The sequence below is a fragment of the Gorilla gorilla genome, chromosome X, assembly GCF_029281585.2.
Source record: "Gorilla gorilla gorilla isolate KB3781 chromosome X, NHGRI_mGorGor1-v2.1_pri, whole genome shotgun sequence".
NCBI lineage: Eukaryota > Metazoa > Chordata > Mammalia > Primates > Hominidae > Gorilla > Gorilla gorilla.
This window is the reverse complement of record NC_073247.2, coordinates 114451544-114467024: the sequence shown is the minus strand read 5'-3', so window position 1 is coordinate 114467024 and position 15481 is coordinate 114451544. Positions and strand designations below refer to the sequence as shown.

Below are 15481 nucleotides of genomic sequence, written 5' to 3'. Positions count from 1 at the left end.
GGCTTCAACCCTGGGATTCAAGTCTGGTTCAGCATATGAAATCAAATTAACGTATTTTATCACATAAACAGAACCAATGACAAAAACCACAAGATTATCTCAACAGATGCAGAAAAGGCCTCCGATAAAATTCAACATCCCTTCGAGTTAAAAACTCTCAACAAACTAGGTATTGAAGGAACATACCTCAAAATAATAAGAGCCATTTATGGCCAGGGGTGGTTGCTCATGACTGTAATCCCAGCACGTTGGGAGGCTGAGGCGGGCAGATCACCTGAGGTCAGGAGTTCGAAACCAGCCTGGCCAACATGGCGAAATTCCATCCCTACTAAAAATACAAAAATCGGCCTGGCATGGTGGCAACTGCCTGTAGTCCCAGCTACTCGGGAGGCTGAGGCACGAGAATCACTTGAACCCAGGAGGTAGAGGTTGCAGTGAGCCGAGATTGTGCCACTGCACTCCAGCCTGGGTGACAGAGCAAGACTCCATCTCAAAAAAAGAAAGAAAAAGAAAAGAAAGAAGAGCCATTTATGACAAACTCATAGCCAATATCATACTGAACGGGCAAAAGCTGGGAGCATTTCCCTTGAAAACCAGCACAAGACAAAAATACACTCTCTCTCCCCTTCTATTTTTTTTTTTTTTTTTTTTTTTTTTTGAGACGGAGTCTCGCTCTGTCACCCAGGCTGGAGTGCAGTGGTGCGATCTCGGCTCACTGCAACTTCCGCCTCCTGGGTTCATGCCATTTTCCTGCCTCAGCCTCCCGAGTAGCTGGGACTACAGGCACCTGCCACCGCGCCTGGCTAATTTTTTATATTTTAGTAGAGATGGGGTTTTACCATGTTAGACAGGATGGTCTCGATCTCCTGACCTCGTGATCCGCCCGCCTCAGCCTCCCAAAGTGCTGGGATTACAGGCATGAGCCACCGTGCCTGGCCTCTCCCCTTCTATTTAACACAGTATTAGAAGTTCTGGCCAGGGTAATTGGTCAAGAGAAAGAAATAAAGGGTATTCAAATAGGAGGAGAGGTAGTCAAATTGTCTCTTTTTGCAGATGACATGATCCTATATCTAGAAAACCCCATCACCTCAGCCCGAGATCTTCTTAAGCTGATAAGCAACTTCAGCAAAGTCAGGATACAAAATCAATGTGCAAAAATCACAAGCATTACTATACACCAACAACAGACAAGCAGAAAGCCAAATCATGAAAAAACTCCCATTCACAATGGCTACAAAGAGAATAAAATACCTAGGAATACAGCTAACAAGGGAAATGAAGGACCTCTTCAAGGAGAACTACAAACCACTGCTCAAAAAAGTCAGAGAGGACACAAGTAAATAGAAAAACATTCCATGCTCATGGATAGGAAGAATTAATATCATGAAAATGGCCACACTGCCCAAAGCAATTTATAGATTCAATGCTATTCCTATTAAACTACCATTGATATTCTTCACAGAATTAGAAAAAACTACATTAGAATTCATATGGAACCAAAAAGAGCCAGTATAGCCAAGACAATCCTAAGCAAAAAGAAAAAAGTTGGAGGCATCACACTACTTCAAACTATACTACAAGGCTACGGTAACCAAAACAGCATGGTACTGGTACGAACAGACTCATAGAACAATGGAACAGAATAGAGATCTCAGAAATCAGACTGCACATCTACAACCATCTGATTTTCGACAAATCTGACAAAAGCAACAGGGAAAGGATTGCTTATTTAATAAATGGTGCTGTAAAAACTGTCTAGTCATATGCAGAAAACTGTAATTGGACCCCTTCCTTACATCATATACAAAAATTAACTCAAGATGGATTAAACACTTAAATGTAAAACCCCAAACCATAAAAACCCAGAAGAAAATCTGGGCAATACCACTCAAAATGTAGGGACAGGCAAATATTTCACAACAAAAATGTCAAAAGCAATTGCAACAAAAGCAAAAATTGACAAATGGGATCTAATTAAACTAAAGAGCTTCTGCACAGCAAAAGAAACTATAATCAGAGTGAACAGACAACGTACAGGTTGGGAGAAAATTTTTGAAATCTATTCATCTGAAAAAAGTGTAATATCCAGAATCTACAAGGAACTTAAACAAATTTAGCAAAAAACCCCAAACAACCCCATTAAAAAGTAAAGGACATGAACACACACTTCTCAAAAGAAGACATTTATACAGCCAACAACCATGAAAAAAAGCTCCACATCACTGATCATTACAGAAATGCAAATCAAAACTACATTAAGATACCATCTCACACCAATCAGAATGGCAATTATTAAAGAGTCAAGAAACAACAGATGCTGATGAGGCTGTGGAGAAATAGGAACACTTTTACACTGTTGGTGGGAATGCAAATTAGTTCAACCATTGTGAAAGACAATGTGGCAATTCCTCAAAGACCTAGAACCAGAAATACCATTTGACTCAGCAATCCCATTACTGGGTATATACCCAAAGGAATATAAATCATTCTATTATAAAGATACATGCACATGTATGTTCATTGCAGCACTATTCACAATAGCAAAGATGTGGAATCAACCCAAATGCCCATCAATGATAGATTGGATAAAGAAAATGTGGTACCATATATACCATAGAATACTATGCAGCCATAAAAAGGAATGAGATCATGTCCTTTCAGGGACATGGATGGAGCTGGAAGTCATTATCTTCAGCAAACTAATGCAGGAAGAGAAAACCCAACACTGCACGTTCTCACTTATAAGTGGGAGCTGAACAATGAGAACACATGGACAGAGGGAAGGGAACAACATACACTGGGGCCTGTCGGGGGAGGGAGGGGGAGGGCGGGGTAGGCAAGAGCATTAGGGAGAAGAGCTATTGCATGCCAGGTTTAATACCTAGGTGATAAGTTGATAGGTGCAGCAAACCACCATGGCACACATTTACCTATATAAAAAACCTTCACATTCTGTACATGTATCCTGGAACTTAAAATTAAATTAAAAAATTTATTTACTTCTCAATCAAAATTAATTACTTGGTCTTGTGATTTTAATTTTATTTTTCTCTAGGTCTGTATAAAGTGAGTGAATCCACTAAATGCTAGTATTCTAGTTCCTATGCTGTTACTATTTCTCCTTATAATTTAATAAACTGATATTTTGAATCCTGTAAATCTCGTGAACTTGCTAAACATGAGCTTTTCCCACACAGATGGATCTATTTTTCTGTTATGAGGTTATTGAGCTTCTGAGCTGGTATGGTCTAAGGCCAGATATTGTGTACTTCTTTTAATGCCATCAAGGTACTAAGTGTTATTATGGATGGCTTCTTGAGGACATCCAGTAGACCTGGCAACACAGAGACACATCCTTTGGCCTGACCAACAGCCTTTTCCATTTTGAAACTCCAAGAAAGTTTCAAGGGAGTTATAGAAGAATATTAGTGTCCCTCACCACTAATCAATCTAATTGATGGAATATGAAAATAAAATTAATTAGAGATGAAATTAACTAGAGAGCCCAACTATGTATGTGAGTTATGGATATAACATCTCAGATAAGACACAATGCTTATTATAAACTGCAGTAAGTGAACTGGTATGTTTCTAACACCAGAGAACAGTTACCTCAGAAACACATGTGAAAATGACATCATCAATTTCAAAAGAGACATGAGAAATTGTTGGAGTAGGGGCGTATTATTGAATAAATGATACTGGTATTATGTAGAAAAAAATCCATTTCTATTTTTCTCTTCCATTTTTCATTTACCAGCCAAAATTCATTCTAGGTAAATGAGTATTTATTTCTCCTTCCACTCCATTTAAAACACTCATTAAGACATCTAATCTTCCTGGGATTTGTTCATGTGTATTGGAATTTAACTTGTTTTCCCAAATAACTAGCTAATTATTCCAACACCGTTCACTAAATATGCAAAAAAAAAAAAAAAAAAAAAAAAAAAAGTTAACATAGCAGGCCTGAGATTGCTCTCCTTAGAAACTCCTGCTTGCCAGGACGGCTCTGGAGTCTGGGAACTTGGACTAAGGGAGAATTCCCACCATTCCTAGAGCTGATAAGAATGGCTCACTGTACATAAGCTTTTTGTGCAAACAATGTGGTTCATGCAAAATACTTTCTTTCCTTCTTGGATTCTGGAATTTTGGCCTGTGCTAGGCAAAGGGCAGATACATGAAAAGCCCCCAGTAAAAATCTTGGGCATTGAGTCTCTAATGTTGTCTTTGGTAGACAAAACATTTCACACATGTTGTCACAATTAATTGTTGGAGGAATTAAGCATATCCTGTGTGACCACACACAGCAAGAGGACTCTTGGAAGCTTGAACCTATTTTCTTCTAGATTTTGCTCCATGCTTTTTCCCCCTTTGCTGGTTTGGTTTTGTATCCTTTCACTGTAATAAATCACAGCTGTGAGTACAACTATATGCCAAGTCCTGTGTGTCCTGCTAGCAAATCATTGAACATGTGGATGGTCTTGAGGACCCACAGCAGACTGAATATTTCACTTTTTTCCATGAATCTGAACTGTCTTAGTATAAATGCCTATATATGGGCTCTCTGTGTCCCATTTATCTTTTCCTGAGTCAGTTCTACTGTTTTAATAACCATAGGTTGATAAAAAAAAATTTAGATTCCTGCCCAACCTCCAAATTACTTTCCTTTCAAAATTGCTGGACTGTTCATAGGTTTGTGTGTGCACAGATATTTATAAGGATTTCTTGAACCTCTGAAGACCTCTAAACCAAGGACCTCTAAAGGCAAATGGGGAAAACCTAAAAATACTCCACTCACAAGAAAGAAAATACAACTAGCTAATAAACATCTGAAAATATGTTTAACCTCTTTACTAATATCAAAACAACAGTGCAATACTACATTATCCAATTCCATTAGTAAATGACTTAAAAATTAAAAATATATGCCGCTAAGGTCATAAACACATTAAAAACAGTATGTTCTAAGCTTACCATCTCTTTCTAAGACAAACTTTCTAGTGTACAGTCCCATCTCAAAGGAAGTATTTACTTGATTCTGAAGCAAGGTGTTTCCACTAACCTGAACCAGCATTGAATACCTGGGCCAAGGATAAACAAAGATACACAGAGAAGGAAGGATCAGGGATGTTAATGGCAGAATGTGAAGATTATCTGAATGGCTGTCCAATCAAACAGTACAAGTTAACTGCTGGAGTGAAGGTATAAACACATTAGATTAGGAAGTGGGCTCAAAAGAAGGTGAAAGTTCATGGAGTTGGTGAGAGGGATCAGGAGTGTCACCATGTAGGGGGTGGATGGCCTTGTAGAAAATATTTGAAGGATCAACAGGCTTTTGACAGACAGACATTATAGCGGGGGAGGGATAACTGGAGGGAAGGGACAAAGTAAGAAAGGTAGCTTCTCCAGGTACAACAAACTGTGTGAATAAGCTGCGGTGCAGATAATGAGTATGAAAAGCTTATTTTAATCTGTAAAGAGTATATGATATATGTGCCACCCTAAAAGGCATTGGGTACAAATGTTTCAGAGATAAGTTTTAAGGTGTCTTTAAGGTACAGACAATCTCTATCTTATACAAACAGTTCCTGAGACTAGAAAAAGAACAAAAGCTATCCAAACTGATTTAATGAGTTCAACATAACAAAACCATAATGAGAAAATTAAAGAATAAAAATAAAATTATAGGGCAACTTCAATCATAAACAATAATGAAAAATTGTCAAGGTGAACCCTGCAGTATATTAATAAACAATGATAATAACAAAAATACTGTTATAGAACTTCAATGAGACAGGCATATCCACAATTGTAAATAGGGATATGCATACTTACAGTCAAAGATTTCAGCAACACTCTTTCAATAACAAAAAATAGAGACAAAATAAGTAAAGATGTACAATAGAAGACATAAAATTATGAACTGGAGAAGGGCCCAAGATGGCTGAGTATAAACAGCTCTGGTCGGCAGCTCCCACTGAGACAAATGCAAAAGGCAAGTGATTTCTGCATTTCCAACTGAGGTACACAGATTTTCTCTGGGTCATTGGGACTGACTAGGTGGATGGCATCATCCATGGAGAACAAAGAAATGCAGGGTGGGGCGACAGTTCACCTGGGAGCTGCATGGTGCAAAGGGACCTCCCTCCCTCAGCCAAGCGAGGTGGTGAGGGACTGTGCTACCTGCTCAGGGTTCTACACTTTTCCCACGGATTTTTGCAATCTGCAGATCAGAAGATTCCTTTGTGTGCTTACACCACCAGGGCCTTGGGTCCCAAACACAAAACTGGGCAGACCTACGGCAACTGCACCAGTCAGTAGCAGTTGGGGCAGGCACTGAGCTGCAGGAGTTTTTACATACTCTGGTGGCTCCCGGAACTCCAGGGTGGCAGAAGAGCCGTCCACTCCCATGGAAAGGGGGCTGAAGTCAGAGAGCCAAGTAGCCTTGCTCAGTAGGTCCCACAACCACAGAATCCCACAAGCTAAGACCCACTGGCTTGGAATCCCCGCTGGACAGCACAACAGCCTGGAGTCTGCGGAAGATAACCGAGTTCCCGGAGGGAGGGGCGACCACCATTACTGTGGCTCTAGTTGGCAGTTTTCCACTGCCAGTGCTAGAGAAGCTGGGAGGTTTGGACTGGGTGATATTCCCCCACAGCACAGCACAGCGGCTGTAGAAGATCTTGGCCAGACTGCTTCTTTAGGTGGCACCTGGATCCATCCCTCCTCATTGGGCAAGGCCTACCTGCAGGAATTCCTGCAACTCTAGCCAGGGGCTTACAGACAGAACTCTCATCTCCCTGGGAAAGAGCACCTTCAGAGAGGGGTGGCCATGGTCTCAGGTTCAGCAGACTTACTCTTTCCTGCCTGCTGATAAGGGGGATTCCCCAAGCACAGCATGCCAGCTCCACTAAGCGGAAGCCAGACAGCTTCCTCCTGATCCCATGCCTCCTGACTGGGTGAGACCTCCCAACAGGGGTAGCCAGACACCTCATACAGGAGAGTTCTGGCTGGCATCAGGTCGGTATCCCTCTGGGACAAAGCTTCCAGAGGAAGGAGCAGGCAGCAATCTTTGCTGTTCTGCAGGCTCCGCTGGTGATACCCAGGTGAACAACGTCTGGAGTGGACCCCCAGCAAACTGCAGCAGACCTGCAGAAGAGGGACCTGATTGCTGGAAGAAAAACAAACAAACAGAAGGCAACAACAACAAAAACATCAACAAAAAAAGACCACACAAAAACCCCATACAAAGGTCAACAGCCTCAAAGAGCAAAGGTAGATAAATCCATGAAGATGAGGAAGAACCAATGCAAAGTGCTGAAAATTCCAAAAGGCAGAATGCCTCTTCTCCTCCAAATGATTGCAACACCTCTCCAGCAAGTGCACAGAACTGGGCTGAGGCTGAGATGGATGAACTGACAGCAGTAGGCTTCAGAATGTGGGTAATAACAAACTTCATTGAGCTGAAGGATTATGTTATAACCCAATACAAAGAAGCTAAGAATCATGATAAAAGGTTACAGGAACTGTTAACTAGAATAACCAGTTTACAGAGAAACATAAATGACCTAATGAAGCTGAGAAACACAGCACTAGAACTTCAAGCAACACACAAGCATCAATAGCCAAATTGAGCAAGTGGAAGAAAGAGTATCAGAGCTTGAAGACTATCTTGCTGAAATAAGGCAGACAGACAAGATTAGAGAAAAAAGCAAGAAAAGGAATGAACAAAACCTCCGAGAACTATGGGACTATGTAAAAAGACCAAACCTATGACTGATTGGAGTACCTGAAAGAGACAGAGAGAATAGAACCAAGTTGGAAAACATACTTCAGAATAACAACCAGGAGAACTTCCCCAACTTAGCAAGACAGGCCAACATTCAAATTCAGAAAATCCAGAGAACCCCAATAAGATACTCCATGAGAAGATCAACCCCAAGACACATAGTCATCAGATTCTCCGAGGTCAAAATGACGGAAAAAATGTTAAGGGCAGCCAGAGAGAAAGACCAGGCCACCTACATAGGGAAGCTCATCAGACTAACAGCAGATCTCAGTGGAAAACCTACAAGCCAGAATACATTGGGGGCCAATAGTCAACATTCTTAAAGAAAAAAATTTTCCAACCCAGAATTTTATATCCGGTCAAATTAAGCTACATAAGCGAAGGAAAATAAAATCCTTTTCAGACAAGCAAATGCTGAGGGATTTTCTCACCACCAGGCCTGCCTTGAAAGAGCTCCTAAAGGAATCACTAAACATGGAAAGGAAAAACCATTACCAGCCACTACAGAAACACACTGAAGTACCAACGACACTATGAAGCAACTACAGTAACAAGTCTGCAAAATTAATCAACCAGCATCATGATAACAGGATCAAATTCACACATAACAATATTACCCTTAAACGTAAATGGGGTAAATGCCCCAATTAAAAGACACAGAATGGCAAGCTGGATAAAAAGAGAAGATGCATCAGTATGCTGTATTCAAGAGAAACATATCATGTGCAAAGACACACAGGCTTGAAATAAAGGGATGGAGGAAATTATACCCAGCAAATGGAAAGCAGTAAAAAGCAGGGGTGGGAATCCTAGTTTCTGACAAAATAGACTTTAAACCAACAAAGGTCAACAATGACAAAGAAGGGCATTACATAATATTAAACGGTTCAATTCAACAAGAAGAGCTAGCTATCCTAAATATATATGAACCCAATACAGGAGCACCCAGATTCATAAAACAAGTTCTTAAAGACCCACAAAGAGACTCAGACCCCCACAAAATAACAGTGGGAGACTTTAATTCCCTGCTGTCAGTATAAGACAGATCATTGAGACAGAAAATTAGCAAAGATATTCAGGACTTGAACTCAGTTCTGGACCGAATGGACCTGATGGGTATCTACAGAACTCTCCACCCAAAAACAACAGAAAATACATTTTTCTCAGCAGCACATGGCACTCACTCTAAAGTTGATCACATGATTGGAAGTAAAGCACTCCTCAGCAAATGCAAAACAACTGAAATCATAACAGTCTTTCAGACCACAGAGCACTCAAGATTAAGAGTTGAGTGAATTGAAACCCACTCAAAACCACACAACTACATGGAAACTGAACAACCTGCTCCTGAAAGACTCCTGGGTAAATAATGAAATTAAGGCAGAAATCAAGAAGTTTTTTTAAACTAATGAGAACAAAGGGACAATGTACCAGAATCTGAGATGCAGCTAAAGCAGTGTTAAGAGGAAAATGTATAACACTGAATGCCCACATTGAAAAGCTAGAAAGATTTCAAATCGACACCCTAAATCACAACAAAAAGGCTAGAGAATTAAGAGCCAACAAACCCCAGAGCTAGCAGAAGACAAGAAATAACCAAGATGAGAGCAAAACTGAAGGAGATAGAGACATGAAAATCCCTTTAAAAATTCAATGAATCTGGGCACGGTGGCTCGCACCTGTAATCCCAGCACTTTGGGAGGCCGAGGCGGGTGGATCACGAGGTCAGGAGATTGAGACCATCCTGGCTAACACACTGAAACCCCGTCTCTACTAAAAATAAAAAAAAATTAGCCGGGCGTGGTGGCGGGCACCTGTAGTCCCAGCTACTCAGGAGGCTGAGGCAGAATGGCGTGAACCCGGGAGGCGGAGCTTGCAGTGAGCTGAGATCGCACCACTGCACAATGAATCCAGGAGCTGGTTTTTTATTTATAAAAAAAAGTCAATAAAATAGACCACTAGCTAGACTAACAAAGAGGAAAAGACAAAAGATTCAAATAAACACAATCAGAAATGATAAGGGGGATACCACCACTGACCCCACAGAAATACAAAAAAAAAAACCCACCAGAGAATACTGTAAACACCTCTATGCAAATAAACTAGAAAATCTAGAAGAAATGGATAAATTCCTGGAGATATACAGCCTCCCAAGACTGAACCAGCAAGAAGTTGAATCCCTGAGCAGACCAATAACAAGTTCTGAAACTGAGGCAGTAATAAACAGCCCACCAACCAAAAAAAATCTCAGGACCAGATGGATTTACAGCTGAATTCTACCAGAGTTACAAAGCAGAGCTGGTACTATTTCTTCTGAAACTATTCCAAACAACTGAAAAGGAGGGACTCCTCCCTAATTCATTTTATGAGGCCAGCATCCTCCCGATACCAAAACCTGGCAGAGATGCAACAAGAAAAGAAAACTTCGAGCCAATATCCCTGATGAACATACATGCAAAAATCCTCAGTAAAATACTAACAAACCGAATCCATATGCAAATCAATAAATGTAATTCATCACATAAACAGAACTAAAGAGAAAAAAACACCTGATTATCTCAATAGATGCGGAAAAGGCCTTCGATAAAATTCAACATCCCTTCATGTTAAAAACTCTCAACAAACTAGGTATTGAAGGAACATACCTCAAAATAATAAGAGCCATTTATGACAAACCCACAACCAATATCACACTGAATGGGCAAAAGCTGGAAGCATTTCTCTTGAAAACCAGAACAAGACAAGAATACCCTCTCTCACCACTTCTATTCGACATAGTATTAGAAGTTCTGGCCAGGGCAATCAGGCAAGAGAAAGTAATAAAGCATATTCGAATACGAAGAGAGGAAGTCAAATTGTCCTTGTATGCAGATAACATGATCCTATACCTAGAAAACCCTATCAATAGAGCCCAAAATCTTCTTAAGCTGATAAGCACCTTCAGCAAAGTCTCAGGATAAAAAATCAATGTGCAGAAATCACAAGCATTCATATATACAAACAGCAAACAAGCAGAGAGCCAAATCATGAATGAACTCCCATTTTCAATTGCCACAAAGAGAAGAAAATACCTAGGAATAAAGCTAACAAGGGAAGTGAAGGACCGCTTCGAGGAGAACTACAAACTACTGCTCAAGGAAATCAGAGAGGAAATGAGCAGATGGAAAAACATTCTATACTCATGGATAGGAAGAATCAATATTGTGAAAATGGCCATACTGCCCAAAGTGATTTATAGATTCAGTGCTATTCCCATTAAACTACCATTGGCATTCTTCACAGAATTAGAAGAAACAATTTTAAAATTCATATCGAAGCAAAAAAGAGCTCGTGTAGCCGGGAAAGTCCTAAGTAAAAAGAACAAAGCTAGAGGCATCATGCTACCTGACTTCAAACTATACTATAAGGCTACAGTAACCAAAACAGCATGGTACCGGCACAAAAACAGGCACATAGACCAATGGAACAGAATACAGAACTCAGAAATAAAACTGCACATCTACAACCATCTGATCTTTGACAAACCTGACAAAAACAAGCAATGAGGAAAGGATTCTCTATTTAACAAATGATGCTGGCAGAACTGGCTAGCCATATGCCAAAAATTGAAAATGGACCCCTTCCTTACACCATATACAAAAATTAACTCAAAATGGATTAAAGACTTAAATGTAAACCCAAAACTATAAAAACCCTAGAAGAAAATCTGGGCAATACCATTCAGGACGTAGGGATGGGCAAAGATTTCATGACAAACATGTCAAAAGCAACTGCAACAAAAGCAAAAATTGACAAATGGGATCTAATAAAACTAAAGAGCTTCTGCACAGCAAAATAAACTATCATCAGAATGAACAGACAACCTACAGAATGGGAGAAGACTTTTACAGTCTGTCCATCTGACAAATGTCTAATATCCAGAATCTACAAGAAACTTAAATTTACAAGAAAAAGCTAAACAACCCCATTAAAAAGTGGGCAAAGGAAATGAACAATTTTCAAAAGAAGACATAAATGCGGTCAAAAACACATATGAAAAAAAAGCTCAACATCACTGATCATTAGAGAAATGCAATCAAAATCACAATGAGATACCATCTCATACCAGTCAAACTGGTGATTATTAACAAGTCAAGAAACAACAGATCCTGGTGAGGTTGCAGAAGAATAGGGATGCTTTTACACTGTTGTTGGGAATGTAAATTAGTTCAAGCATTGTGGAAGACAGTGTGGCGATTCCCCAAAGACCTAGAATCAGAAATACCATTTGACCCAACAATCCCATTATTGGGTATATACCCAAAGGAATATAAATCATTCTATTATAAAGATGCATGCACATGTATGCTCACTGCAGCAATATTCACAATAGCAAAGATGTGGAATCAACCCAAATGCCCATCAGTGATGGACTGGATAAAGAAAATGTGGTACATGTACACCACGGAATACTATGCAGCCATAAAAAAGGAATGAGATCATGTCCTTTGCAGTGACATGGATGAAGCAGGAAGCCATTATCCTCAGCAAACTAATGCAGAGACAGAAAACCCAACACTGCAGGTTCTCACTTATAAGTGGAAGCTGAACAATGAGAACACATCGACACAGAGACGGGAACAACACACACTGGGGCCTGTGGGGGGAGGGCAGCAAGCAGGGAGAGCATTAGGAAAATGAGTTAATGCATGCCAGGCTTAATAGCTAGGTGATGGGTTGATAGATGCAGCAAACCACCATGGCACACATTTACCTATGTAATTTACCTAGGTGATGGGTTGATAGATGCAGCAAACCACCATGGCACACATCTACCTGCACATCCTGCACATGTACCCTGGAACTTAGAAAATAAAATAAAATAAAATAAAATAAAATAATTCGGAACCAACTGGGCCTTATTGACATTTATAGAACAATTCACACAATAACAGAAGAATACACATTCTCTTCAAGTACACATGGAATATTTATCAAGGTAGACCATATTCTGGACCATAAATGAAATCTCAGTAAATTAAAAGGATTCAAGTTACACAAAGTATGTTCTCTGGCTACAACGTAATTAAATTAGAAATCAATAACTGGAAAAGTCCCCAAATACTTGAGAACTACACAGCATACATCTAAATAACTAACTCTTGCATCAAAGAACAAACTCAAAGAGAAATCAGTAAGCAATTTCAAACTGAAGAAAAATGAAAACACAACACATCAAAAATTGTGAGATATAGTTAAAGTAGTATTAGAGGGGAATTTGCAGTATTAAAATCCCTATATTAGAAAAGAAGAAAGGTCTCAAATCAATGGCCTCAGTTTCTAGTTTAAGTGACCAGAAAAAGTAGCGTAACTTAAACACCAAGTAAACAAAAAAAATAATATATATGAAGGGAGAAACCAAGGAAATAGAAAACAGTAAAACAATAAAGAAAATAAATAAGACTAAATGCTAGTTCATTGAGATGGTCAATAAAATTGATAACCCTCTAGGCAGAAAAATTTTCAAAAAGAGAGAGAAGGAGAAGACACAATTAGTAACGTCAGGAATGAGAGAGGTTAAATCATCAGATACTCTACAAACGTCAAAAGAATAATAAGAAACTGATTAACAAGGCTGTAGTAAAACAGATACTCACATATATTGCTGGTGGCAGTAAATACTTATAGTACCCCTTTGCAGGGAAATTTGAGAATACCTAATAAAACTACACACATGCACTTATTATTTGACCTACCAGCACCAGATCTAGGAATCTGTGAAGATACACGTCCAAACATACAAAAATACTGTATATTTTCACAAGGTTATTCCTTCCAGTACTATTTGTACTAGCTTAATATTAGAAACGAATGTCCACTCATAGGAAAGTGAGTAAATAAATTATGGTAGTGACACAATAAAGTACTATGCAGCTGTAAAAAATAATGTGGAAGACATTTATGAGTTGGCTTCAAATCTGTAAAATGCAAAAAATATAGAGGTTAATAGGACCAATATAATTTATTTTTTCTAATATATTCTCCTAAAAGAATTTGGTATCATGTGGCTATCTCACAGACCTGAGCTATGACCAAAAGGCTTCAACACCAACTAGGAGGTGTCACCAAGAATAGGTGCAAATCACCAAGTCTAAAGCATTGGCTATAAAACTGAAACAAGGAAGACAGCAAAGGGTCTACAGAGGGGAATCTGTAAGACAGTCTCTGTAGGTGGTTCTCAGAAAGACTCTCTTCTGAGGCCCTGGACTTTAGGAGGAGGGGGCATCAGATGGAGCAGCAACCCTTGTCATTAGATGAAAACGAACTGTTGAGAGCACAGTTTGAGACTGGGTCCTTTCAGGACCTCATATCCAGGGCAGATCCTCAGGATGCTGCTGCCTGAGGCTGAGATCCAGAAATCGACTTGGGGGTTGAGAAACATAGAGTATCGCAATGAAAATTCCTATGTGAAGAACCCAAAGCATTTAGGTTCCCTCCTCTTGAGTCTCTGTTTCCTCCTTTCTTCCCTAGAGCTGAAAATTGAGGTTCATTCCTCCCTTGGATTCCCAGCCAGCTAGAGCCTTGGAGCAAAAGGCGGATGTCCATGTTCCCCCTCCCCAACTAAGACATGATTAGAGGGTTGGAACTTTCAGCCTCACCCCTTGACCTCCAAGGAGAGGACAGGGGCTGGAGATTGAGCTAATCACCAATGGTCAATGATTTCATCAATCATATCTATGCAATGAAACCTCTACAAAAACCCTAACTGTCTGAGATTTTCCAGGTTGGTGAACTCATTCATATTCTGGGAAGGTGGTGTACCCCAAATCCACATGGATGGCAGCTTCTGCATTTGGGACCCTTCTGGACCTTGCCATATGTACCTCTTCATCTGGCTTTTAATTTATATCCTTTATAATGAACCAATAATAGGAAGTAGCATTTCCCTGAGTTCTGTGGGCCCTTATAGCAAATTATTGAACCTGAGGAGGGGGTTGTGAGAACTCCCAACTAGTAGCTAAGTCAGACAGAAGTGTGGGTGACATGGAGATCCATTACTTGTGACTGTTGTCTGAAGTGGGGGAGGGCAGTCTTATGGGAATGAGCCCTTAACCAGAGAAGTCTGCACTAACTCTGGGTAGTGTCAGAATTGAATTAAATTGTAGGATACCTAGCTGGTGTCCTCAAAGAATAAAAGAATTGCTTGGTGTGAAAAATCCACACATTCTGTGCCAGAAGTATTGTGGGTAGAGGAACCATTTTCTTTCACTTGGTACCCAGTGGATGCATGGGGCAGGGGGAAAGGAGAATACTCAATGTGAAAGAGGAGAAGGACTTACCATGGGGCTGCTACCTGGAATGGGACCAAAGAAACACGTCCTAAGGAATGAGCAGAGATCACAACACAAGAGAGCAAAGGGTATGCAGAGGGGAACCTATGAGACTATCCATGAAGCAGTTTCTGTAGGTGGTCCCCAGACCCTCCTCTAAGGCCCAAGACAGCAGGGAGAGAGAGCATCACATGGAGCAGCAACCCACTTTGTGTCCCTCAATGGGAATGAGATCCTGCTGCATGGGGCTGAGATCCAGGAATCCCCTTGGGGGTCGAGAAGCTTGGAGTATCCTAATGAGAAATCCTAAGTGAAAGGCCCACAGCATCTAGGTTTCCTCCCCTCGAGTCTATGTCTCCTCCTTCTTTTCCTAGAACTGCCT

General features: G+C 40.2%; 1 protein-coding gene across 2 annotated transcripts in view; it reads right to left on the bottom strand.

Moving 5' to 3' along the window:
* GPRASP2 (G protein-coupled receptor associated sorting protein 2) overlaps positions 1-15481 on the bottom strand; it is a 117000-nt gene that overhangs the window by 40622 nt on the left and 60897 nt on the right. The gene's annotated exons all lie outside the window — the stretch shown is intronic.